The sequence below is a fragment of the Acinonyx jubatus genome, chromosome X, assembly GCF_027475565.1.
Source record: "Acinonyx jubatus isolate Ajub_Pintada_27869175 chromosome X, VMU_Ajub_asm_v1.0, whole genome shotgun sequence".
Lineage (NCBI taxonomy): Eukaryota > Metazoa > Chordata > Mammalia > Carnivora > Felidae > Acinonyx > Acinonyx jubatus.
Window position 1 is genome coordinate 50,655,570 of NC_069389.1, and position 26,598 is coordinate 50,682,167.

The following is a 26,598-nucleotide window of genomic DNA, read 5'->3' on the forward strand; positions in this document are numbered from 1 at the left end:
ATGTGAACCACATGCAACACACACTTCACATATATCACACACACAACACACAAACAACACATGTTGTGGCTTGTGTGTACCATGCACACACAAGTCAAGCAAAGCATACACTGCACACATAACATATACAACATACTTCCACCACACACACCACACGTACATTAAACATATTAGACACATACTTCAGTAACACACACCACATACACAAAATACATACAACACTTACACCACATGAACCACAATTTCAACACATACACATTACACATATACCACATGCACATACCTCACATGCACTAATCCTTACCATAAATATACCACACACACCACATATTGCATATACACACACCACACATAAACCACACACAACATACCAACCACACTCACCACACACAGAACACACATACCACACAAACTTCCCCACATATGTGCCACACACAAAGCACACAAAAACACAAAAATACCACACATACACCACATGGACACCACACATACACCATGCATACAATATATATTCAACACCCAGTGCTCATCCCAACAAGTGCCCTCCTCAATGCCCATCACCTACTTTCCCCTCTCCCCCACCCCCTATCAACCCTCAGTTTGTTCTCTGTATTTAAGAGTCTCTTATGGTTTGCCTCCCTCCATCTCTGTTTGTAACAATTTTTCCCCATCCCTTCCCCTATGGTCTTTTGTTAAGTTTCTCAAGACCCACATATGAGTGAAAACACATGATATCTGTCCTTCTCTGACTGACTTATTTCACTCAGCATAATACCTTCCAGTTCTATCCACGTTGCTGAAAATGGCATGATTTAATTCTTTCTCATTATCAAGTAGCATTCCATTGTATATATAAACCACATCATCTTTATGCATTCATCCATTGATGGACATTTAGGCTCCTTCCATGATTTGGCTATTGTTGGTGTTCTTAAACTTGTTTGTATAAACGTTATGGAAGGGGTTTCTATTTAACTGCCTAACTACACTGTGCTTAATATGTCTTTCATTTGGCTTTCAACATGCATCCAGATGAATATTTTGTTTAAAATATATTTATTTTCGGGGAACCTGGGTGACTCATTTAGGTAAGCAACTGACTTTGGCTCAGGCCATGATCTCAAGGTCCATGAGTTTGAGCACTGTGTCAGGCTCTGTGCTGACAGCTTAGAGGCTGGAGCCTGCTTCAGATTCTGTCTCCCATGCTCTCTGCCCCTCCCCAGCTCATACTCCATCTCTCTCTCTCTCTCTCTCTTTCTCTCTCTCACTCTCAAAAATAAGTAAACATTAAAGAAATAAAAAAAATCTCTTTATTATCAAAAGTGTATGGCCATGCACTTAATTGCCACAAACACCATTGTGGCTAAGGCATCTTTGGGTTAGCTTCTTAGATTCATCCAAATAAGAAGTGTGCTTAAATACCTGTAAATAATCACTAGGGAATGTGCAGGGGCTTAACTACTCGAAATACCCATGTGCTCAGAAAATCTCCAAATATTTTAAAAATACATGGAGTAACAAGTGTTCTTAAATTTCTCTATATAAACATTTATACTTAATGGCTTAAAATGACCTGTTTTAGGGGTGCCTGGGTGGCTCAGTTGGTTGAGCGTCCCACTTTGACTCAGGTCATGATCTCATGGCTTGTGAGTTCAAGCCCCCACATCAGGCTCTGTGCTGAGAGCTCAGAGCCTGGAGCCTGCTTAAGATTCTGTGTCCCTCTTTCACTCTGTTCCTTCCTCGCTCATGCTCTGTCTCCCTTCCTCTCTCAAGAATAAAAAAAAAAACATTTAAAAATTAAAAGAAACTGGGGCGCCTGGGTGGCTCAGTAGGTTAAGCGTCCGACTTCAGCTCAGGTCATGATCTCATGGTTCGTGGGTTCGAGCCCCGCATAGGGCTCTGTGCTGACAGCTCAGAGCCTGGAGCCTGCTTCGGATTCTGTGTCTCCCTCTCTCTCTGACCCTCCCCCATTCATGCTCTGTCTCTCTCTGTCTCAAAAAAAAAACACGTTAAAAATTTTTAAAAAATTAAAATAAACTACCCTATTTGAAGACTGATTAATGACTTTCAATATATGCAAATAAGCTCATTGAAACACTCTATATGAGGAATAGAAAATGGCCAAATGCTTAACTACTTAAAAGTACAGTGTTCTTCAAAGGGCTTTCATGTAGGATATCATGTACATGTAATAGGACCATTTGTTTTAATACTCCATATTTTTGAAAGCATGGCCATGGCCATGGGTAAGGGTAAGGCTGTGTTTCAAGTGGCTTATGCTAATAGACCTCTTACACAGAAAAGTGCTTATAGTAAAGCACCAGAGAATGGACATAGCCTTAACTCCCTGAATTAAGAAGTGTGCTAAAATTCAGTTAGCATTTTAGGTAAATGTAGGAAGAAGTGCTCCTAACCCATGTGTACAGGTGAAGGAAGGGCGTACTGCTTGATTGTCTAAAACTACTCATTGCTGAAAGTGTCTTAAATGTAGCTTTTCACATACATCTCATTGGAAAATTTGTTGAAACAGTATATATTAGCAATAGGAATGGTCATGTGCTTCACTGCCTAAAACTAACTGTGCTTCAAATGGCTTTCATTTCCCTTTTTAAAGTTTTCTTCATTAGTTTATTATTACTTTAAGTCCATTTTTGTTAAAATACAGTTTTATATTAGTTTCAAGTGTCTTATAGAGTCAACATTTCCATATACACCAACCAGTGCTAATCATGACAATTGCACTACTTAATCCCTAACAACAATTTAACCCATCCCCTATCCCTTCCCCCTCTGGTAACTATTAGTTTGTTCTCTATAATTTAGAGCCTATTTCTGGATTTGTCTCTCTATTTCTTTCTCCTTTGCATGATATGTACATTTGTTTCACTTAGGTCTCAGGCTTTGATCTGGTCCTGTCCTTTCATTTGGGATAAATTTCTCTGTCTTCTCACTTTCTCTAAGTCCCCGTGCCTGTTTCTCTGTAAAAATATGTTAGCAATATAGTAAGGCCATATGTTTAACAGCCTTGAAACAACACTCTGCCTGAACAATCTTTCAGTTAGCTTGTTAGATTTTTCAAGTAAGTTGTGTGATTAAATAATTCTCTATAAGAAGTGGGAAATGCCTATGTGCTTAACTGCCTGAAAAAGCTGTGTGTTCGAGTATTTCATTACATTTTAAGTTCATGTGGTAGCAAACCTTCCCAAAATCTTCAAATAAATAGAATGGAAGGCCTTTATGCTTAACTCCCTTAAAATAAACTGTTTAAAGTGTCTTGAGGGACCACTTAGACATTGGAACAAGAAGTATTTCCTGGTCCTTCTGTGTAAGCTCTAGAGAATGGCCATGATTATAAGAGCCTAACACTGCACTGTGGTTAAAACATATGTTAATTAGTGTTTCAGATAAATGTGGTAAAAAGTGTTCTTAAACTCTCTCTGTAAACTCTAGGGAGGGGCCTTGGGCTTAAGTGTCTGAAACTACATTGTGCTTATAGCATCACTCATGTAGCCATCACATATCAATCATAGGAACTTTTGTTGAAACACTCTCTATTTGCAGTAAAAAATGACCATGCTCTTAACTGCCTAAAACTATCTGGTGCTTTAAGTGTTCTTCATGTAGTCTTTTACATAAGTCTCATAGGAGCTTTCATTGAAACACTATATTATTGAAGGGAATGGCCATGTGCTTCTCTGCCTAACTATGCTGTGCTAAGACTTTTTTAAAAGGATTTTTGGATATGCACAGTCATAACTATTCTGACTCTAGTATAGAAGCACTGGAAATTCCATTGCTCTTAAGTATCTAAAGCTACATGGGTTAATGCATCTTTCATGTAACTACTAATGGCCATCTAAGATAAGCTTTTGTTTATACCCTATTTAGCCTTAAATGCTCTTGTGTTTAAATGAAGACAAAAGACTGTACTTAAAGAATTTTTGAGTTAGTTTCTTGGATTTATACAGTAAGAAGTGTGGTTAACTCCTGGTAAGCACTAGGGAATGCCCATGTGTTTGTTTAACTACCTGAAATACCTGTGTTCTCGATGATGTTTCCAAATGACTCCTAAATACAAATGTTCTTGAACTACTTTAGTGCAGCAATAAGGAAGGGGCTTCCATTTAACTGGCTACAATACAGTGTACCTCAAACATTCTTTATTAGCCTTCACATTTATCTCATAGGAAACTTTGTTGATACACTATATATTAGAAATAGACAATGGCCATGTACTTAAGTGCCTAAAACTATACTGTTTGTCATGCCACTTGCATGGACCTCTTGCTATTTAATAAAAAGTGCTTTTTAAATGTAATCCATAAACATTATAGAAATGTCTTGTCTTTTTTTAAAGTTTTATTTGTTTAGTTTGAGAGAGAGAGAGAGAGAGAGAGAGAGAGAGAGAGAGAGAGAGAGAACAATGGGGTAGGGGCAGAAAGAGAGACAGAATCCCAAGCAAGCTCCACACTATCAGCACAGAGCCTGATACCATCAGCATAGAGCCCAAAGTGGGGGTCAAACGCACAAAGTGTGAGATCATGGTCTGAACTGAGATCAAGAGTCAGATGCTCAACTGATTGCACCACCTAGGTGCCCGAGAAATGCCTTGTCTTAAATGCTTTGAACTATACTGTGCTTAAAGCAGGTGTCAATGAGCATTTTAGATGAATGTAGTAAAAAGTATTCTTAACCCCTATGTATAAACCCAAGAAAGAGCTTTGTCCTTAACTGCCTGAAGCTACACTGCTCATTAAGCATCCTTCATGCAATTCCTGAGACAGCCAGCTTATTAGAGAGTCCCTTCATTCTTAACAGTCTCCAATTCTTATCTCTCATAAAGAACGCTGTTCTTCCATGTATCCATTTTAATCACATTGCTCAATTTTCAAACAAGTTTATCCCTAGGGTCCATTCAGAATTGGGCTCTCCCAGGAAAATATTCTGCTTGGAAGTGGGGAGTCTGGCGAAGTCCTTGTCACTGTGAGGTAGGTGTACAGGACTAAAATAATTCTGTTTCAGAACAATATGGACATCCAGAGGGCTAGGGAATGTGAGGGTTCCATGTGGAAAATGTTTATGTGTATGATGAGCCAGAGGTTTTGGAAGGGAGCTGGCCTCTTTTCTGGGATGAGTGGAAATGAAGTTAGACATATTTCCAGATTGATTCAATTCCCTTTTGAAATGTAGAACATTGGCCCTCTTTGGGGCCATTCCCTTCCCATCACGTTTTTTTTTTTTTAATGTTTTTAATGTTTGTTTATTTATTTTTTATTTTTTTTTAAAAATTACATCCAAATTAGTTAGCATATAGTGCAACAATGATTTCAGGACTAGATTCCTTAATGCCACTTACCCATTCAGCCCATCCCCCTTCCCATAACCTCTCCAGGAACCCTCTGTTTGTTCTCCATATTTTAAGAGTCTTTTATGTTTTGTCCCCTTCCCTGTTTTTATATTATTTTTGCTTACCTTCCCTTATGTTCATCTGTTTTGTTTCTTAAAGTCCTCATATGAGTGAAGTCATATGATTTTTGTCTTTCTTTGACGAATTTCACTTAGCCTAATACCCTCCAGTTCCATCCACGTAGTTGCAAATGGCAAGATTTCATTGTTTTTGATTGCTGAGTAATACTCCATTATATATATATACCACATTTTCAAATCAAAACCACCATGAGATACCACCTTACACCTGTCAGAATGGCTAACATTAACAACTCAGGCAACAACAGATGTTGACGAGGATGCAGAGAAAGAGGATCTCTTTTGCATTGTTGGTGGCAATGCAAGCTGGTACAGCCACTCTGGAAAACAGTATGGAGGTTTCTCAAAAAACTAAAAATAGAACTACCCTACGACCCAGCAATGTTTATTTATTTTTGATAGACACACAGAATGTGAACAGGGGAGGAGCAGAGAGGGAGACACAGAATCTGAAGCAGGCTCCAGACTCTGAGGTGTCAGCACAGAGCCTAATGAATAGCTCAAAATAATAAACTCTGAGATCATAAACTGAGCCAAAGTCAGACGATTAACAGAATGAGAAACCCACGTACCTCAGCATCACTGTTTTTTTCTAACTAGGCCTTTGTTCACCTTTAGGAACTATGGAGCACTCAGGTACTCATCCAGCACCCAGGAAGAGGCAGAGAGTTCCCACTTTGGTCCTGTGTTCAGTGAGAGCTACCAGTGTCATATATCCAAAGAGAAGATGGCCTGTTAGTCCCTGAGAACTTGGTGCTTTGACCAGTTGTGCTATAGAAGGTGAAGGAGAGTCAGTTTGCCTCATTCTCCTGACTGATTTGGATACCCTCATTTTGATTAGCAGACAGTTCACACATAAGCAGTATGGTCCAGGAGCTGGTGAGTGCAAGAAGAACCCTTTCCAAGGAGACAATACCAGGTTTTGGTTCCAGACACCTGAGCAACATCCAAGCATGCCCTATAATTACAGCTCAACCACCGCTGTTTCTATCTATGGGAAAATTGGGAAGGCAGACAAATCCAGGGATTTCAGGCTCTTACTGTGGGAGGAATGCAAGCCTCTTGCTGAAAGGGCTCCCAGGTGTAGCCCGTAAAGGGCTCCCTTTGACTAAACTCACAGGCTTTTCTTATTCCTGAGACAACCATACTGCAAGGAGATTGTCCTGGGTACTTCATTCTCAACATTCTCCCATAAACATCTCTAGTGAAGAACTCTGTCAATCCATGGCTTCCATTTAGACACTTGATTTTTTTGGGAAACGTTCTGCATGGAATCCATTCAGAGTCAGTGTCTCCGAGTGATATTTTCTGCTTTCAGTTGGGAGTCTGGTGGTATCCTTGAGACTGTGGTATAGGTTTTGTTTGCATTGGGACATTCTCAATTTGGTTTCAGAGCTATGTGGACATACAGAGGCCTAGGGCAGTTGAAGTTGCCCAAAGAAGAATGTATGTAGGCTAGGTCAGAGGTTTGGGGAGGGAGCCAGCATCCTTCATGGGGTAAGAAGAAGTGAAGATATATATCTCCTTCCTGAATCTAGCCCATGCCAATAGAAATGCAAAATGCCTTTCATGTACTCCTTCTACTACTGTGGTTGTTTTCCTATGTCACCATTCACATTCCAAGATCATCGGGCTGTCATTTACACAGCCAGGCTCTGAGAATCAGGTTCGACTTACCAGTCCGTTATTGAGCCACTTGGGAGCTCTCAGTTTTTGGTATCCCAAAGGAAAGCTTACCATCCAGGTCCTTAGCTACCATAATCTTAGTGAAGGGAAGCCAGTTTGGCTCTTCCTGGAGATGATTTTGAAGGTTCCACCCTGAATATCTGAAGGTTTTTGTATGCAAAGTAGGCTCTAGGAACTTTTATGAACATTGCTAGTCTGTTGAGTGAAGACCACACTACAGCTGCATACCAAACATGTGACCATCAGCCAGGAACACATAACTGCTACTGCTACATCTCTTCTGCACCTATCTACTGATGGGATGGCAGAAAAGACATCCAATGCCAGGCTTTCTCTATCTATTTGAGGGAATAATGAAGACTTCATAATGTTAGTGTTTCAGGTAAAGCCTAGAGAGAGGTCCCTTTACAAAAACCCATAGATGTTTCTAATTCCTGAGACAGTCAACTTGCTAAGATATTGTGTTAGTCATTTAATTCACAACAATCTCCCATTCCCATCCTTAATAATGAACTCTAGCCCACTATCATTTTGAACCCTTTTCTCTATATTCAAAGGAGTTTCTCCCTGGGGTTCATTCCAAGTGAGTCTCTCAAAGTAATATCCTCTATTTCCAAGTGGAGAGTCTGGTGAAGTCCTTGTGACTGTGGAAAAGGTTTTGTAAAAGGACCACCCCAAAATTTGGTTTCAGAAGTATATGGATCTCCAGAGGCCTGGATACATTGTAAGATGCCCAGTGAGGAATGTTTGTATGTATGCTGGTCCAGAGGTTTCTGGAGAGAGCTTGGCCTCATTTATGGGCTGAGAGAAAATGAAGTGAGACATCTCCTATCCAGATTGATCCTATTCCCGTTTGAATGTCGAGCTTTCATTCTCCTCCCAAACCTTCATTCCCATGGCTGTGTTTGTAAATAAATATTTGTCACAAATAGGAGCCGTAGAACTTTCATGCATATAGCTGACATCTTGGGGTAGGCCACATAGTCCCACTCTGGTCCTGTGCTCAGTGAAGGCTATCAGTGTCTGCTATACCAAAGGAATGATAGTCTTTAGTCTCTATGTGGTGCTTGGCCTGCTCTAGTATAGAAGGAGAAGGGGACCCAGCTTGCTTCACTCACCTGGTTGATTGAGTTGCCTTCATTCAGAATAGCAGAACGTTTGCACATGAGCAGTACCCTGTTTGGCACCGAAAGAGCCCTTCCCAGGAATAGGAATGAAGTCCTTGTTTCAGACCCCTCATCAAGATCTAGAAGAACCCAATAGCTACAGCTGAAACACTGTTGCCTCCGACAACTGATGGAAATAAGTGGGAGGGACAGACAAAGCCAGAAATTTCTGGTTCCTGATGAAATAATGCAGGCTTCTTGCCAACAAGTCTCCCAGGTGTGGCCCTGTGGAGGGCTCCCTTTGCCTAAGCTCTCAGGCATTTATCATCCCAGATACAACCAGGTTGATAGGAGACTGTGCTGGGTATTTTATTATCATTCTCAAAATTCTCCAAATCTCATGTGTGATGAACTCTGGCTGTCTGTGTCTCCATTTCCACCACTTAGCCCATGTATTTTTGAAGAATGGTTACTCATGGAATCTATTCATTAGCCAATGTCTTAGAATAATATCCTTTTGTTTCAGCTGGGGTGTCTAGTGGTGTCCTTATGATGGTGATATAGGTATTGTATTTGGCCCTGCTCAATATGGTTTCAGAATTATGTGGATACCCAAAACTAGGGTATATTAAGGTGCCCAGGTCGCATGCTTGTTGGTTGGCTAAGCCAGAGGTTAGGGGAGAATTCTGGTTCATGCTTGGGATAAGAGAAAGGGAAGATAGATATTTCCTTCCTTCATTTGACCCATGCCCATTTGAATGCAGAAATTTGACTCCCCTTGTAGTCATTCATATCCCATTGCTGTTTTCTGTGTCTCAGTTCATATTCCAAGACCATGGAGTTATCCTTTCCACAACCAAGGTCCAAGGATTGGAGAGTTTCCAGGCTGTTCCTGAGTCAATACAGGGCTCTCAGAGGCTGATATCCCAGAGGACAGCTAGCCCTCCTTTCCCTGAGTCCTCAGTGCTTACCAGACTACAGTAATAGTGGGAATGGATACTCACATGGACTCCCACCATTAATTGATGGAGATACCCACTTTGCAAAGAACAGTCTGTGCATGTGAAGTATGCCCCATGAGATGAACAGCATACATAAACCCTTTTTTTATTAAATTGTGCACCAAAGACTCATCCCCGCCTGCTGATAATCACATGGAAGCATGTTTTTCATTTCTCAGAGTCACTGCTGCTCCACTTTACCGATATGATGGGCAGAATCACGCAAAAGTCAATGTTTCCCTCTATTTATTAAGGCAGAATGTTGGTCTCTTGCTCACAGGTCTTCAAGGGGCATTCTTTGGAGTACTTCTGTAGCCAAAGCCCGCAAAAGGCTCTGCTGCTTTTTTTTTTCAATATATGAAATTTATTGTCAAATTGGTTTCCATACAACACCCAGTGCTCATCCCAAAAGGTGCCCTCCTCAATACCCATCACCCACCCTCCCCTCCCTCCCACCCCCCATCAACCCTCAGTTTGTTCTCAGTTTTTAAGAGTCTCTTATGCTTTGGCTCTCTTCCACTCTAACCTCTTTTTTTTCCTTCCCCTCCCCCATGGGTTTCTGTTAAGTTTCTCAGAATCCACATAAGAGTGAAACCATATGGTATCTGTCTTTCTCTGTATGGCTTATTTCACTTAGCATCACACTCTCCAGTTCCATCCACGTTGCTACAAAGGGCCATATTTCGTTCTTTCTCTTTGCCATGAAGTACTCCATTGTGTATATAAACCACAATTTCTTTATCCATTCATCAGTTGATGGGCATTTAGGCTCTTTCCATCATTTGGCTATTGTTGAGAGTGCTGCTATAAACATTGGGGTACAAGTGCCCCTATGCTTCAGTACTCCTGTATCCCTTGGGTAAATTCCTAGCAGTGCTATTTCTGGGTCATTGGGTAGGTCTATTTTTAATTTTCGGAGGAACCTCCACACTGTTTTCCAGAGTGGCTGCACCAATTTGCATTCCCACCAACAGTGCAAGAGGGTTCCCGTTTCTCCACATCCTCTTCAGCATCTATAGTCTCCTGATTTGTTCATTTTGGCCACTCTGACAGGCGTGAGGTGATATCTCAATGTGGTTTTGATTTGTATTGCCCTGATGAGGAGCGACGTTGAGCATCTTTTCATGTGCCTGTTGGCCATCCGGATGTCTTCTTTAGAGAAGTGTCTATTCATGTTTTCTGCCCATTTCTTCACTGGGTTATTTGTTTTTCGGGTGTGGAGTTTGGTGAGCTCTTTATAGATTTTGGATCCTAGCCCTTTGTCCCATATGTCATTTGCAAATATCTTTTCCCATTAGGTTGGTTGCCTTTTAGTTTTGTTGGTTGTTTCCTTTGCTGTGCAGAAGCTTTTTATCTTCATAAGGTCCCAGTAGTTCATTTTTGCTTTTAATTCCCTTGCGTTTGGGGATGTGTCGAGTAAGAGATTGCTACGGCTGAGGTCAGAGAGGTCTTTTCCTGCTTTCTCCTCTAGGATTTTGATGGTTTCCTGTCTCACATTCAGGTCCTTTATCCATTTTGAGTTTATTTTTGTGAATGGTGTGAGAAAGTGGTCTAGTTTCAACCTTCTGCATGTTGCTGTCCAGTTCTCCCAGCACCATTTGTTAAAGAGACTGTCTTTTTTCCATTGGATGTTCTTTCCTGCTTTGTCAAAGATTAGTTGGCCATACGTTTGTGGGTCTAGTTCTGGGGTTTCTATTCTATTCCATTGGTCTATGTGTCTGTTTTTGTGCCAATACCATGCTGTCTTGATGATTACAGCTTTGTAGTAGAGGATAAAGTCTGGGATTGTGATGCCTCCCGCTTTGGTCTTCTTCTTCAAAATTACTTTGGCTATTTGGGGCCTTTTGTGTTTCCATATGAATTTTAGGATTGCTTGTTCTAGTTTCGAGAAGAATGCTGGTGCAATTTTGATTGGGATTGCATTGAATGTGTAGATAGCTCTGGGTAGTATTGACATTTTGACAATATTTATTCTTCCAATCCATGAGCAGGGAACGTCTTTCAATTTCTTTATATCTTCTTCAATTTCCTTCATAAGCTTTCTATAGTTTTCAGCATACAGATCTTTTACATCTTTGGTCAGATTTATTCCTAGGTATTTTATGCTTCTTGGTGCAATTGTGAATGGGATCAGTTTCTTTATTTGTCTTTCTGTTGCTTCATTGTTAGTGTATAAGAACGCAACTGATTTCTGTACATTGATTTTGTATCCTGCAACTTTGCTGGATTTCCCATTGGATGGAAATATTGTATCAGTTCTAGCAGACTTTTGGTGGAGTCTATCGGATTTTCCATGTATAATATCATGTCATCTGCAAAAAGTGAAAGCTTGACTTCATCTTTGCCAATTTGGATGCCTTTGATTTCCTTTTGTTGTCTGATTGCTGATGCTAGCACTTCCAACACTATGTTAGACACCAGCGGTGAGAGTGGGCATCCCTGTCGTGTTCCTGATCTCAGGGAAAAAGCTCTCAGTTTTTCCCCATTGAGGATGATGTTAGCTGTGGGCTTTTCATAAATGGCTTTGATGATGTTTAAGTATGTTCCTTCTATCCCGACTTTCTCAAGGGTTTTTATTAAGAAAGGGTGCTGGATTTTGTCAAAGGCCTTTTCTGCATCAATTGACAGGATCATATGGTTCTTATCTTTTCTTTTATTAATGTGATGTATCACATTGATTGATTTGTGAATGTTGAACCAGCCCTGCATCCCAGGAATGAATCCCACTTGATCATGGTGAATAATTCTTTTTATAAGCTGTTGAATTTGATTTGCTAGTATCTTATTGAGAATTTTTGCATCCATATTCATCAGGGATATTGGCCTGTAGTTCTCTTTTTTTACTGGGTCTCTGTCTGGTTTAGGAATCAAAGTAACACTGGCTTCATAGAATGAGTCTGGAAGTTTTCCTTCCCTTTCTATTTTTTTGGAATAGCTTGAGAAGGATAGGTATTATCTCTGCTTTAGACGTCTGGTAGAACTCCCCTGGGAAGCCATCTGGTCCTGGACTCTTATTTGTTGGGAGATTTTTGATGACTGATTCAATTTCTTCCCTGGTTATAGGTCTGTTCAAGCTTTCTATTTCCTCCTGGTTGAGTTTTGGAAGTGTGTGGGTGTTTAGGAATTTGTCCATTTCTTCCAGGTTGTCCAGTTTGTTCGCATATAATTTTTCCTAGTATTCCCTGATAATTGCTTGTATCTCTGAGGGATTGGTTGTAATCATTCCATTTTCATTCATGATTTTATCTATTTGGGTCATCTCCCTTTTCTGAGAAGCCTGGCTAGAGGTTTATCAATTTTGTTTATTTTTTCAAAAAACCAACTCTTGGTTTCGTTGATCTGCTCTACAGTGTTTTAGATTCTATATTGTTTATTTCTGCTCTGAACTTTATTATTTCTCTTCTTCTGCTGGTTTGGGGTGTCTTTGCTGTTCTGCTTCTTTTTCCTTTAGGTGTGCTGTTAGATTTTGTATTTGGGATCTTTCTTGTTTCTTGAGATAGGCCTGGATTGCGATGTATTTTCCTCTCAGGACTGCCTACGCTGCATCCCAAAGCATTTGGATTGTTGTATTTTCATTTTCGTTTGTTTCCATATATTTTTTAAATTTCTTCTCTAATTGCCTGGTTGACCCATTCATTCTATAGTAGGGTGTTCTTTAAGCTCCATGCTTTTGGAGGTTTTCGAGACTTTTTCCTGTGGTTGATTTCAAGCTTCATAGCATTGTGGTCTGAAAGTATGCATGGTATGATCTCAATTCTTGTATACTTATGAAGGGCTGTTTTGTGACCCAGTATGTGATCTATCTTGGAGAATGTTCCATGTGCACTCGAGAAGAAAGTATATTCTGTTGCTTTCGGATGCAGAGCTCTGAATATATCTGTCAAGTCCATCTGATCCAAGGTATCATTCAGGGCCCTTGCTTCTTTATTGACCGTGTGTCTAGATGATCTATCCATTTCTGTAAGTGGAGTGTTAAAGTCCCCTGCAATTATCACATTCTTATCCATAAGGTTGCTTATGTTTGTGAGTAATTGTTTTATATATTTGGGTGGCTCCTGTATTCGGCGCATAGACATTTATAATTGTTAGCTCTTCCTGATGGATAGACCCTGTGATTATTATATAATGCCCTTCTTCATCTCTTGTTACAGCCTTGAATTTAAAGTCTAGTTTGTCTGATATAAGTATGGCTACTCCAGCTTTCTTTTGACTTCCAGTGGCATGATAAATAGTTCTCCATCCCCTCCCTCTCAATCTGAAGGTGTCCTCAGGTCTAAAGTGAGTCTCTTGTAGACAGCAAATAGATGGGTCTTGTGTTTTTATCCATTCCGATACCCTATGTCTTTTGGCTGGCGCATTTAGTCCATTTACATTCAGTGTTACTACAGAAAGATACGGGTTTAGAGTCATTGTGATGTCCGTAGGTTTCATGCTTGTAGCGATGTCTCTGGTACTTTGTCTCACAGGATCCCCCTTAGCATCTCTTGTAGGGCTGGTTTAGTGGTGACGAATTCCTTCAGTTTTTGTTTGTTTGGGAAGACCTTTATCTCTCCCTCTATTCTAAATGACAGACTTGCTGGATAAAGGATTCTCGGCTGCATATTTTTTTCTGTTCATCACATTGAAGATCTCCTGCCATTCCTTTCTGGCCTGCCAAGTTTCAGTAGGGAGATCGGTCACGAGTCTTATAGGCCTCCCTTTATATGTTAGAGCACGTTTATCTCTAGCTGCTTTCAGAATTTTCTCTTTATCCTTGTATTTTGCCAGTTTCACTATGATATGTCGTGCAGAAGATCGATTCAAGTTCCGTCTGAAGGGAGTTCTCTGTGCCTCTTGGATTTCACTGCCTTTTTCCTTCCCCAGATCCGGGAAGTTCTCAGCTATGATTTCTTCAAGTACACCTTCAGCACCTTTCCCTCTCTCTTCCTCCTCTGGAATACCAATTATGCGTATAGTATTTCGCTTTAGTGCATCACTTATTTCTCTAATTTTCCCCTCATACTCCTGGATTTTTTTTATCTCTCTTTTTCTCAGCTTCTTCTTTTTCCATAATTTTACCTTCTAGTTCACCTATTCTCTCCTCTGCCTCTTCAATCCGAGCCGTAGTTGTCTCCATTTTATTTTGCTGTTCATTGATAGCATTTTTTAGCTCCTCCTGGCTGTTCTTTAGTCCCTTGATCTCTGTAGCAAGAGATTCTCTGCTGTCCTTTATACTGTTTTCAAGCCCAGCGATTAATTTTATGACTACTATTCTAAATTCACTTTCTGTTACATTGTTTAAATCATTTTTGATCAGTTCGTTAGCTGTTGTTATTTCCTGGACGTTTTTCTGAGGGGAATTCTTCCGTTTGGTCATTTTGGATAGTCCCTGGAGTGGTGCGGGACTGCGGGGCACTTCCCCTGTGCTGTCTTGAATAACTTGCGTTGGTGGGCAGGGCCGCAGTCAGACCTGATGTCTGCCCCCAGCCCACCGCTGGGGCCACAGTCAGACTGGTGTGTGCCTTCTCTTCCCCTCTCTTAGGGGCGGGATTCACTGTGGGGTGGCGTGGCCTGTCTGGGCTACTTGCACACTGCCAGGCCTGTGGTGCTGGGGATCTGGCGTATTAGCTGGGGTTCGTACGCAAGTTGTACGGGGGCAGGAGGGGCAGGCTTAGCTCGCTTCTCCTTAGGTGATCCACTTCAGGAGGGGCCCTGTGGCAGCGGGAGGGAGTCAGGCCCGCTGCCGGAGGGGTGGCTCCACAGAAGCACAGCGTTGGGTATTTGCGTGGAGCAAGCAAGTTCCCTGGCAGGAACTGGTTCCCTTTGGGATTTTGGCTGGGGGATGTGCGAGGGAGATGGCGCTGGCGAGCGCCTTTGTTCTCCGCCAAATAGCTCTGTCGTCTCGGGGCTCAGCAACTCTCCCTCCCTTTGTTCTCCAGCCTTCCCGCTTTCCAAACAGAGCTGTTAACTTATGACCTCCCAGATACTAAGTCACGCTTGCTGTTGGAACACACTCTGTCCAGCCCCTCCGCTTTTGCAAGCCAGACTCAGGGGCTCTGCTTGGCTGGCAGGCTGCTCCTCCACCCCGGCTCCCTCCTGCCAGTCTGTGCAGTGCACACCGCCTCACCGCCCTTCCTACCCTCTTCCGTGGGCCTCTCGTCTGTGCTTGGCTCCGGAGACTCCGTTCTGCTAGTCTGGTGGTTTTCTGTGTTATTTAGGCAGGTGTAGGTGGAATCTAAGTGATCAGCAGGACGCAGGGTGAGCCCAGCGTCCTCCTATGCCGCCATCTTCCTCTCTCTCCAGCTCTTCTGCTTTTTGAGCAAGCAAGCTTGCTAATATATTGTACCAATCAATTATTCTATACATGATCCAATTCTCATCCTTACTGAATAACTCTGGCCCTCCGTGTATCAATTTTCACCATATTGTTTTATTATCCATCAAGGTTCCTTTGGGTGCATATGAATTCAGTCAGATTCATATCTCTGGCTAACAAATATCCAATGTGGACAGGCCTGTGACTGTGAGACAGGTTCGGCCAAAGGGGCCCTGACATTTTGGTTTCATGACTACATGAAAATCCAGAGACCTAGGGCATTGGAATGGGTCCAGCCGAGAATTGTTTTTGTAGATGCTGGGCCAGAGGTATGAGGGGGGACCTTGATTCCTTGCTGGTCCTGGGGGAAATGAAGTTAAATATCTCCTTTCCACATTGATCACATTCCCAATGGACGGAAATATTGAATGAACTTTGGTCCTCCCTACAGCCATTCTCTTTTCATTATTGTATTTCTAAATATGTCTTTTTTCACCTTTAGGAGCCATGGACCTTGCACTACTCAGTTGGCACCAAGGGATGGGTATCGGTTTTCCAACTGTGGCGTACTAACAGCCATCAGCATTGGATTACAGGCAGTTCATGAGCCAATGGAGGGATCTCAGAGTCTGATTTACCTGAGGACAGCTGGCCCTCCTGTTCCTGAGCTCTTGTTGCTTAGAAGGCTATTATAGCAATTTTAAATAATTGCCATTGGAAACAAGTTTCTCACTGGAACATTTTCAGAGCAGTGTCTCAGAGTCATATCCTCTCATATTAAATAAGGAGTCTCGGGGAGCCTGGGCGGCTCAGTCATTTAAGCGTCCGACTTTGGTTCAGGTCATGATCTCACCGCTCATGAGTTTGAGCCCTTCATTGCGCTCTGTGCTGACAGCTCAGAGCCCGGAGCCTGCTTCAGATTCTGTATCTCCCTCTCTCTCTCTACCCCTCCTCCGCTCATGCTCTATCTCTCTCTGTCTCAAAAAATAAATAAACATTAAATGAAATTTAAATGAGGAGTCTGGTACAATCCTGGCGAGTGTGTGAAAGGTTTAGTGACAGGGCCTCTGGCAATGGGTTTCAGAATTTGTGGACATCACTAGGCTAGGACATCTGCAGGCACCCAGTGGAGAATGATTGCATGTAGCCTAAGCCAGAGGTTTAAGGAAGCCAGCCAGCCTCCTTTCTGGGGAAAGAGGAAGTTAAGCAAGACATCTCCTTTCCAGAGGGATGCCATTCACATTGGAGATGCAGAACTTTGGCACTGCTTATATACATACCCATCCCTTGCTGCTTTTCTAGTTAGGTCTCACTACACATTCAATTTGTTAATGAGCAAATTGAAGGCTCTCTGGGTCTGATATCCCAGAGGAAAACTGGCTCTTCTGTTCCTGTACACATGGTATTGCTTCGAAGGCTAGCGTATGCACAAGCATAGGTAGAAAGTTGGCCTACCCCCCTTACTAATGAGGATTACTTCATTCTGAAGAACAGCAGGTTTTTCATATAGGCAGGATGCTCCAAGATATGGTCAGCACATAAAGTATCTTTGGATTCAACATGACACCAAGTTCTGCTTCCAAACACTTGCCCATCAGCCGGGAGTACTTCCCAGCTACCACTGTATCTCTGCTGCCCCTCTGTACTGCTGGCAAAGGCAGGACACTTACCCAAAGCCAGGGCTTTCCCTCTGATTCTGAAGGAAAAATATGGGTGGACTTCTTGCTGACAGAACTTCCACGTGGAACTTATAGAGGTCACTCTTTGTCAATGCAAACGTGTTTCTCATTCTTGAGTCAGTGAGCTGGGGAAGACTGCTAGTCACATCACTATCCACATTATCTCTTTCTTATCTCTGATGCAGAACTTTGGCCCTTGCTGTGTCCATTTTCACCCCTTTGCTCTTTTTTAACTGTTGAGCCCTCCTTGGGATCCATTTCATGTGATTGTCTCAGAGTCATATACTCAGCTTTCAACTGGGGATCCATTCCTTGTGACTATGGCATATGTTTAGCCAAAGGGCCCTTGGCTCTTCAGCAGGATAGTGCTTCATGTACGACTGTTCATCTCTGCATGAGTCTCTCAGAACTCAGATTTCTGGCCAAATAGGCCTGTGTGTTTCTTTTTGTTTTTCCAGGGACAGATCCTCAGATCCTCTTAGGTTTTCAAGCATCTTGAAAAGATAAGAAAACTTGTAAAATGGGAAGTTGTTACAATATCTGAAAGATGCTCAGGGCAAGATCTATTTATTTTAAACCAGTGCAACCTTAATGATATATGAATAGACAAGGCAACCCTGCTATAGTACCTCCCTCTGCATTTTTTCAGGCATACTGCACACTGGCCAGCATCTTTACTCAGTACATCCTCATTATGGCTTAGTCTTGGCTTTCTTCAACACATCACATCATGCATACCCATTTCATGTGAGGGTACACATGTGAGGGTACTTTAATGTTCCAAACTTGGGCTGGGATAAATGAACTGGTAAGGAGGCAAACACCAGGTGCTTCCCTAATGGGTTCCATCATATCTGCCAATCCCTAGTTTCTGCCACTGCCCTTGGGTTGTTGTGGATCTAGTCCTGTCAGCCAGAACTGTTGCTGTTGCTCCTGTTGAGTGTGCTGAAGGAGAACAACGCTGCAGATGCCAATGCCATGGTTGTCACACCATGTACAGATAGTGGCTTTGCTGGATCACTGAAGCTGCTATGGCACTGCCTGATGCACAGGGATATTCATGCCTTGGCACCCCACCCAGAAACCTCCTTGTGGCCATGACCACCGATGCCTGTGGTCCCACTTGCCCCTCTGTGCCCCAGCTGGAATGTAAATCCAAGACTGAGCAAATGCAAGTGCTGCCATTAGTAGTGGATGGGCTGCCTTGCTTGGGGTCCACCTCCAACATGTGTGGGCTTGTGTGAAAATATATCCATGGGCACAAGCTGAGTTATTGACAGCTCCATACCTCCTAAGTCTGAAGAGGGACATCGTTAGACATAGAGCCATGGGAAGGGAATGGCCATAAGGACGCCCAAAATTCAATATTCCCAGTGGGAATGGGATCATCTGGAAAGAGGCCATGTAATTTCATGTGCCCTCAGCCAATAAAGGAGGCTAGCTCCCTTCCCAGACCTCTGGTCCAGCCTAAGTGTAAACATTCTCCTTTGGGCCCTTACAATGCCCTAGGTCTCTGAATATCTGCATGGTTTTGACGTCAACTTGCCAGGGGCCTTGTGGCCAAACCTACCCCAGTCACAAGGACTGGAATGGGATTCCTAGCTGAATGCCAAGGATATTCCTCTGAGAGACTACATGCAATGGATGCTAGAGAGGACCTAGTTTAGAAATAGAGTGAAGGGAGTGAAAATGGATCCACAGAGGGCCAGGTGTCTTCATTAGGGATGAGAATGGGATTATGTGGAGAATGAAGTGACTGACATGTCCTAGCAAGCTGGCTGTCTCAGTAAAAAGCAAAACCTGTAGGCTTTGGTGAAGGGAGCCCTCAACAGGTTACCTCTGGAAGCCCTGTCAGCAAGGGGCCTACATTCTCCCTTCAGAAAGAGAGGGAAAGCCCTGGCTTTGGGTGCATTTCTTGCCCTTCCCATTAGTAGACAAGGGTGAAAATGATTCAGCTGTGGCTGTTTGGAGCTCCTGGCTGATGGTCAAGTGGTTAGAACCTGACCTGGGTTCAGTATTCTCTTCAGTGTCCCTTTGTTCACTGGCCATTGCCTGGAACATAGCGCACATGGTTCAACCATCTACTCTGCAGGATGAAGGCACCTCCGTCAGCCAGGGGAGGGAGGCCAGCTGGCTCCCCACCCCCACAATTACCCTAGCTAGCTAAGCACCAATCCTCCAGGGACAGAGGGGCCTGTTTTCCTCTGCAATACCAGACACTGAGAGCTATCAATTAGCTCAGGGACTGGGAACTGCACACCAATGTTTGTACCTGGGCTGTGTACCTAACACAGCCCCATGGATCCTGGAATGTTCTAGTTTAAACAGAGTATACTTTTCTGTGATTCATGCTCTGAATGTCTCCCAGGTAGGACATAGTTTGAAAAAAAAAAAGAGCAACAAAATACAAATAGGCACCCGGATGACCAAAGTTCTTCATTACAGATGAGAATTGGCCAATGTTAGAATTAAGTGCCTTCTATTTCCTGGCAGGCTTGCTGTCTGTGAGGTAACACCTGAGGACTGGTGTAAAAGGAGAACTCCGTTGGCTACACCTGAGAGTAAAATCTGCAAAAGGTCTGTATTCTTTATAAAGAGAGGGAAAACTGGTTTTGGCTGTTTTTCCTATACTTCCTATGAGGAAATAGATGGAGCATTGATTCAGAGCTAAGGGGTTCCTGCTGCCAGCACATGATCAATTGTTTGGAACCTGAACCTGATGAAGCAGTTCTTTAAAGGGCCCTTACTGTGCTGACCAGGTCCTGAAGCATAGTGTGCATATGGGAACCATCTGTGATACAGAATGGAGGCATTTCAATCAGCCAAGGGAGCAAAGCCGCTGGCTACCCTTAACTTCACTTACCAGAGCTAGCAAAGCGTCAACCACTCAGAGACAAGAAGGCCATACTTCCTTTGAGATGAAGTTACTTTCGCTCTCACATAGCACAGGACCAGAGTTGGAGTTTAGCATCAATCCTTGGGCTCTTCTTGTGTGAGTGAAAGCCCAATTGTTTCTGAATGTGACCCAAGATGTAGAAAATAGCAAATTGGTGGGGATGGCTACAAGGGAGGCTAAGACTCTACATTACATATGGGAATGGGGTAATGCTGGGAATGTATATCTATATTCATTTCTCCTTGCTGTCTGTGTAAGGCGAGTCCCTCCCCACACATCTGGGACAGCCTACACACACACACACACACACATACATACACAGCTGGGCACTTTCACAGGCATTAGGCCTCTCATTGTGAACATAGTTCTAATCAGAAGCTACAAGAAGTCCTATTGCCAATCTATTCCAGAGTTACCAGGACTCAGCCAGAGCCCCAGTAAAAAATGGAGGATATTGCACTGAGACACTGACTCTGAATGGATTCCAGCGAGATCCTAGTTTGAAAAAAAGAACAAAGGGATGGAAAGAAATACACAGACGGTCAAATTAATTCATTACAAATAAGAGAGGGATGAAAATGAGAAAGAAGTGCCTAGCACAATCTCCTGAGAAGCTGTTGTCTCTTATAAGAAACAACTGTTGGCTGGGGTAAAGCAAAACATCCATTGTCAATACCTGGGTTCTCAGTTGGTCCAAGTCCTGCACTTTTCTTTCAGAAATAGAAGGAAGGCTTTTGACCTTGGCTTCTTTTTATTCCTTACCCCTCATGGCATAGAAAGGGCAGTAATTCAGTGGCCGTAGGTCAATGCTTCCACTGGTGCTCTAGGTTTTGTAACCAGGTTATGGTGAAGTATTCCTTGTAAGAGCTTTTCTGTGCTGAATAGTCCTGCAGGATACTGTGCATGCCTGATCAATCTGCCTTAGAGAATGAAGACATTTCAATCATCCAGGGGACAGAGGCAAGCTGGGTACCCATCACAAAGATTACCAGTGCCAGTCAAGCAAAATGTGTTCATGGATAGGAGGGTCATTATCCTTTGGGATGAAATAACTGATTGCTCTCACATAGCACAGGACCAGAGTGGTAGTTCATCATAAATCCTGGATGTTGGCTGTGTGGCTGACAAATCAATACCACCTGGTTGTGACCCATTACTTGGTTTTGAAAACAGAAAATTGATGGGAACAGCTATAAGGAAGGTAACGGTTCTACATTACACAGGGGATTAGGATAAAGCTGGGAGTTGAATGTATAACATAGTTTTGCTTTCAACCAGAAGTAAGGCCAGCTCCCCCCAAACTCTGGCATTGCATACACATGGAAATTCTACTGGACTCCTTAAATTGCCCTATGCCTCACATTGTCAACATAGTTCTGAAAGGTAAATAATGAGGGGTCCTGTGTCCCCACCTATGCCAGAGACATATGGACTGGGCCAGATTCCCCAACCTAAAGAAAAGGGTATTTCTGTCAGACTGTGGCTCTGAATGACACCCAGGGAGACTACTTAGAAAAAAGTAAACAGATACTCATTGAACTGGAAACGGGGAAGGCCAAAGTACTTCATTATAGACGAGAATGGAACAAAGATTAGAATGAAGTGACTAGCACAATTTCCTGGCAAGGTCCTGGCTAAGGAGTAAGAAACACCTTTGGCCAGAGACAAACTAAACCTCTAAAGGGAAACCTCCTGAACACACAGTCTGCAAGAGGTCTGCATATTTCCTTCTGAAAGAGAGGGAAAGCTGGCTTTGGCTGTTTTTCCTGCCCTTCCCATCAGGGGATAGAGGCAGCAGGGATTCACAGGTCCATGCTCCAGGATATTGCTCAAGTGTTTGGAACCATTCCTGTGGCACATTAGTTTTTGAATGGCCACTTTCTGCACTGACTAGGTCCTGGAACATACTTCATATGTGTGGATTGTGTGCTCTTCAGAATTATGTCATCTAAAACAGCCAGATGAAGAAGTAAACCTATGTAAACCATCACTGCTCTTACACCAGCCAGCCCAGCACTAAGTGCTCTCTGACATCAAGAAAATCTTTCCTTTGGGTTGTCAGAAACCACTTACTCTTGGTTAGCACAGAGCCAGAGTGAGAACTCACCACCAACCCCTGGGAGCTCACTGTGTGATTGACAACCTCACTGCCCCAGTCTGCAACCCAAGTCCTAGTTAGCAAATAGCAATGAGATGGGTATGACTCTATGGAGAACCAAAGTTTTAATTTTAGATGAGAATGGAATAAAGCTGAGAGTGAAATGCCTCGCTTAATTTGCCCTTGTCCCAGAAGTAAGGACAGATCCCTCCCAACACTTTGACCTCACCAACACACAAATATTCTGTGCTGAGTACTTTCCACTGACCTACATCTAATGTTGTCAATATGGATATGGAAGGCAAGTTCCCAGGTCTCCTATGGCCTAACCTATTCTAATGTCACAAGAACATATCCAGAATCCCAAATTAAAATCAGAAGGAATTTCTGTGAATCATTGGCCCTGATTGGCCCATGGGAGATTCTAATTTTAAAAAGACTAAAAGGAAGGGTCACGTGGGTGGCTCAGCCAGTTAAGCATCTGATTTTGACTCAGGTCACGATCTCATGGTTGGCAAGTTCAAGCCCCGCATCAAGTTATCTGCTGTCAGTGCAGAGCCTACTTTGGATCCTCTGTCCCTCTCTTTCTGCCCCACCACACTTATGTGCTCCCTCTCTCTACCTCACTCTATCAAAAAAATAAATAAATAAACAGGGAGTGGAGGAAGATGGCGAAGGAGGACGCTGGGCTCACCACGTCCTGCTGATCGCTTAGATTCCACCCATATCTACCTAAGTAACCCAGAAAACCTCCAGAAGACTATCAGAATGGACTCTCTGGAGCCAAGCATAGATGAGAGGTCCACGGAAGAGGGTAGGAAAGACGGAGAGGCGGTGCACGCTACAGGGACTGGTGGGAGGGAGCCAGGGTGGTGGAGGGGCAGCCAGCCCACCCAGCAAGGCAGAACCCCCAAGTCTGGCTTGCAAAAGCAGAGGGGCCAGACAGAGTGTGTTCTGACAGCCAGTGGGACCTAACATCTGGAATGTTATAAGTCAACAGCTCTGTTCGGAGAGCGGGAGGGAGAGTTGTTGAGCCCCGGAAGACAGAGCTCAGCTTGGCGGGGAACAAAGGCACTGGGAAGCGCCATCTCCCTCGTCCATCCCCCAGCCAAAATCCCAAAGGGAGCCAGTTCCTGTCATGAAACTTGCTTCCACCATGCAAACACCCAAGGCTGTGCTTCTGCAGATCCATCCCTCCAACGGGTCGCCTCCCTCCCGGTGCCAAAGGGCCCCTCCCAAAGCGGACCACTGAAGGCAAAGCGAGCAGAGCCTGTCCCTCCCGCCCCTGTGCACCTTGTGGATCCACCCTGGCTAATACGCCAGATCCTATGGAAGCAGCACCACAAGCCTGGCACTGTGCAAGTAGCCCAGACAGGGGCCACACCACTCCACAGTGAGTCCTGCCCCTTAGAGAGGGGAAGATAAGGTACACACCAGTCTGACTGTGGCCCCAGCAGCGGGCTGGGGGCAGACATCAGGTCTGACTGCGTCCCCGCCCACTAAAGCAAGTAACTCCAGACAGCACAGAGGAAGAACCCTGCAGTTCCCCGCCACTCCAGGGACTATCCAAAATGACAAAACAGAGGAATTCTCCTCAAAAGAAACTCCAGGAAGTAGCGACAGTTAACAAACTGATGAAAAATGATTTAAGCAATATAGCAGAAAATGAATTTAAAATAATAGTCATAACATTAATCGCTGAACTTGAAAAAAGTATAGAGGACAGCAGAGAATCTATTACTACAGAGATCAAGGGGCTAAGAAACAGTCAGGTGGACCTAAAAAATTCTAGAAATGAGGGGCAAAATAAAATGGAGGCGACCACAACTCGGATTGAAGAGGCCGAGGAGAGAATAGGTGAATTAGAAGATAAAATTATGGAAAAAGAAGAAGCTGAGAAAAAGATAAAAAAAAATCCAGGGAGACTTAGAGAACTAAGTGACATAATTAAGCCAAATAATGTACGCATAATTGGTATTCCAGAGGAGGAAGAGAGAGGGAAAGGTGGGAAGGTGTACTTGAAGAAATCATAGCTGAGAACTCCCCGGATCTGGGGAAGGAAAAAGGCATTGAAATCCAAGAGGCACAGAGAACTCCCTTCAGACGGAACTTGAATCGATCTTCTGCATGATATATCATAGTGAAACTGGCAAAATACAAGGATAAAGAGAAAATACTGAAGGCAGCTTGGGATAAACATGCTCTAACATATAAAGGGAGACTGATAACACTAGTGATGTATCTCTCTTCTGAAACTTGGCAGGCCAGAAAGGAATGGCAGGAAATTTCAATGTGATGAACAGAAAAAAAAATTATGCAGCTCAGAATCCTTTATCCAGCAAGTCTGTCATTTAGAATAGAAGGAGAGATAAAGGTCTTCCCAAACAAACAAAACCTGAAGGAATTCGTCACCACTAAATCAGCCCTACAAGAGATCCTAAGGGGGATCCTGTGAGACAAAGTACCGGAGACAGAACTGCAAGCATGAAACCTACGGACATCACAATGACTCTAAACCCATATCTTTCAATAATAGCACTGAATGTAAATGGACTAAATGCTCCAACCAAAAGACATAGGGTATCAGAATGGATAAAAACACATTGCTGTCTACAAGAGACTCACTTTAGACCTGAGGACACCTTCAGATTGAAAGTGAGGGATGGTGAACTATCTATCATGCTACTGGAAGTCAAAAGAAAGCTGGAGTAGCCATACTTATATCAGACAAACTAGACTTCAAATTAAAGACTGTAACAAGAGATGAAGAAGGGCATTATATAATCATTACAGGGACTATCCATCAGGAAGAGGTAACAGTCATAAATATCTATGCGCCAAATATGGGAGCCCCCAAATATATAAAACAATTACTCACAAACATAAGCAACCTTATTGATAAGAATGTGGTAATTGCAGGGGACTTTAATACTCCACTTACAACATTGGGTAGATCATCTAGACACAGGATAAATAAAGAAACAAGGGCCCTGAATGATACACTGGATCAGATGGTCTTGATAGATATATTTAGAACTCTGTATCCCAAAGCAACAGAATATACTTTCTTCTCAAGTGCACATGGAACCTTCTCCAAGATCGATCACATACTGGGTCACAAAACAGCCCTTCATAAGTATACAAGAATTGAGATCATACCATGCATACTTTCAGACCACAATGCTATGAAGCTTGAAATCAACCACAAGAAAAAGTCTGGAGAACGTCCAAAACCATGGAGGTTAAAGAACACCCTACTAAAGAATGAGTGGGTCAACCAGGCAATTAGAGAAAAAATTTAAAAATATATGGAAAAAAACAAAAATGAAAATACAACAATCCAAATGCTTTGGGATGCAGCGTAGGCAGTCCTGAGAGGAAAATACATTGCAATCCAGGCCTATCTCAAGAAACAAGAAAGATCCCAAATACAAAATCTAACAGCACACCTAAAGGAAATAGAAGCAGAACAGCAAAGACACCCCAAACCCAACAGAAGAGGAGAAATGATAAAGATTAGAGCAGAAATAAACAATATAGAATCTAAAAAAAACTGTACAGCAGATCAAAGAAACCAAGAATTGGTTTTTTCAAAAAATACACAAAACTGATAAACCTCTAGCCAGGCTTCTCAAAAAGAAAAGGGAGATGACCCAAATAGATAAAATCATGAATGAACATGGAATTATTACAACCAATCCCTCAGAAATACAACCAATTATCAGGGAATACTATGAAAAATTGTATGCCAACAATCTGGACAACCTGGAAGAAATGGACAAATTCCTAAACACCCACACGCTTCCAAAACTCAAACCGGAAGAAACAGAAAGCTTCAACAGACCCATAACCAGCGAAGAAATTGAATCAGTTATCAAAAATCTCCTGACAAATAAGAGTCCAGGACCAGATGGCTTCCCAGGGGAATTCTACCAGACATTTAAAGCAGAGATAATACCTATCCTTATCAAGCTATTCCAAAAAATAGGAAGGGAAGGAAAGCTTCCAGACTCATTCTATGAAGCCAGAATTACTTTGATTCCTAAAGCAGACAGACACCCAGTAAAAAAAGAGAACTACAGGCCAATATCCCTGATGAATATGGATGCAAAAATTCTCAATAAGATACTAGCAAATCGAATTCAACAGCATAAAATATTCACCATGATCATGTGGGATTCATTCCTGGGCTGCAGGGCTGGTCCACCATTCGCAAATCAATCAATGTGATACATCACATAAATAAAAGAAAACATAAGAACCATATGATCCTGTCAATCAATGCAGAAAAAGCTTTTGACAAAATTCAGCATCCTTTCTTAAGAAAAACCCCCTAGAAAGTCGGGATAG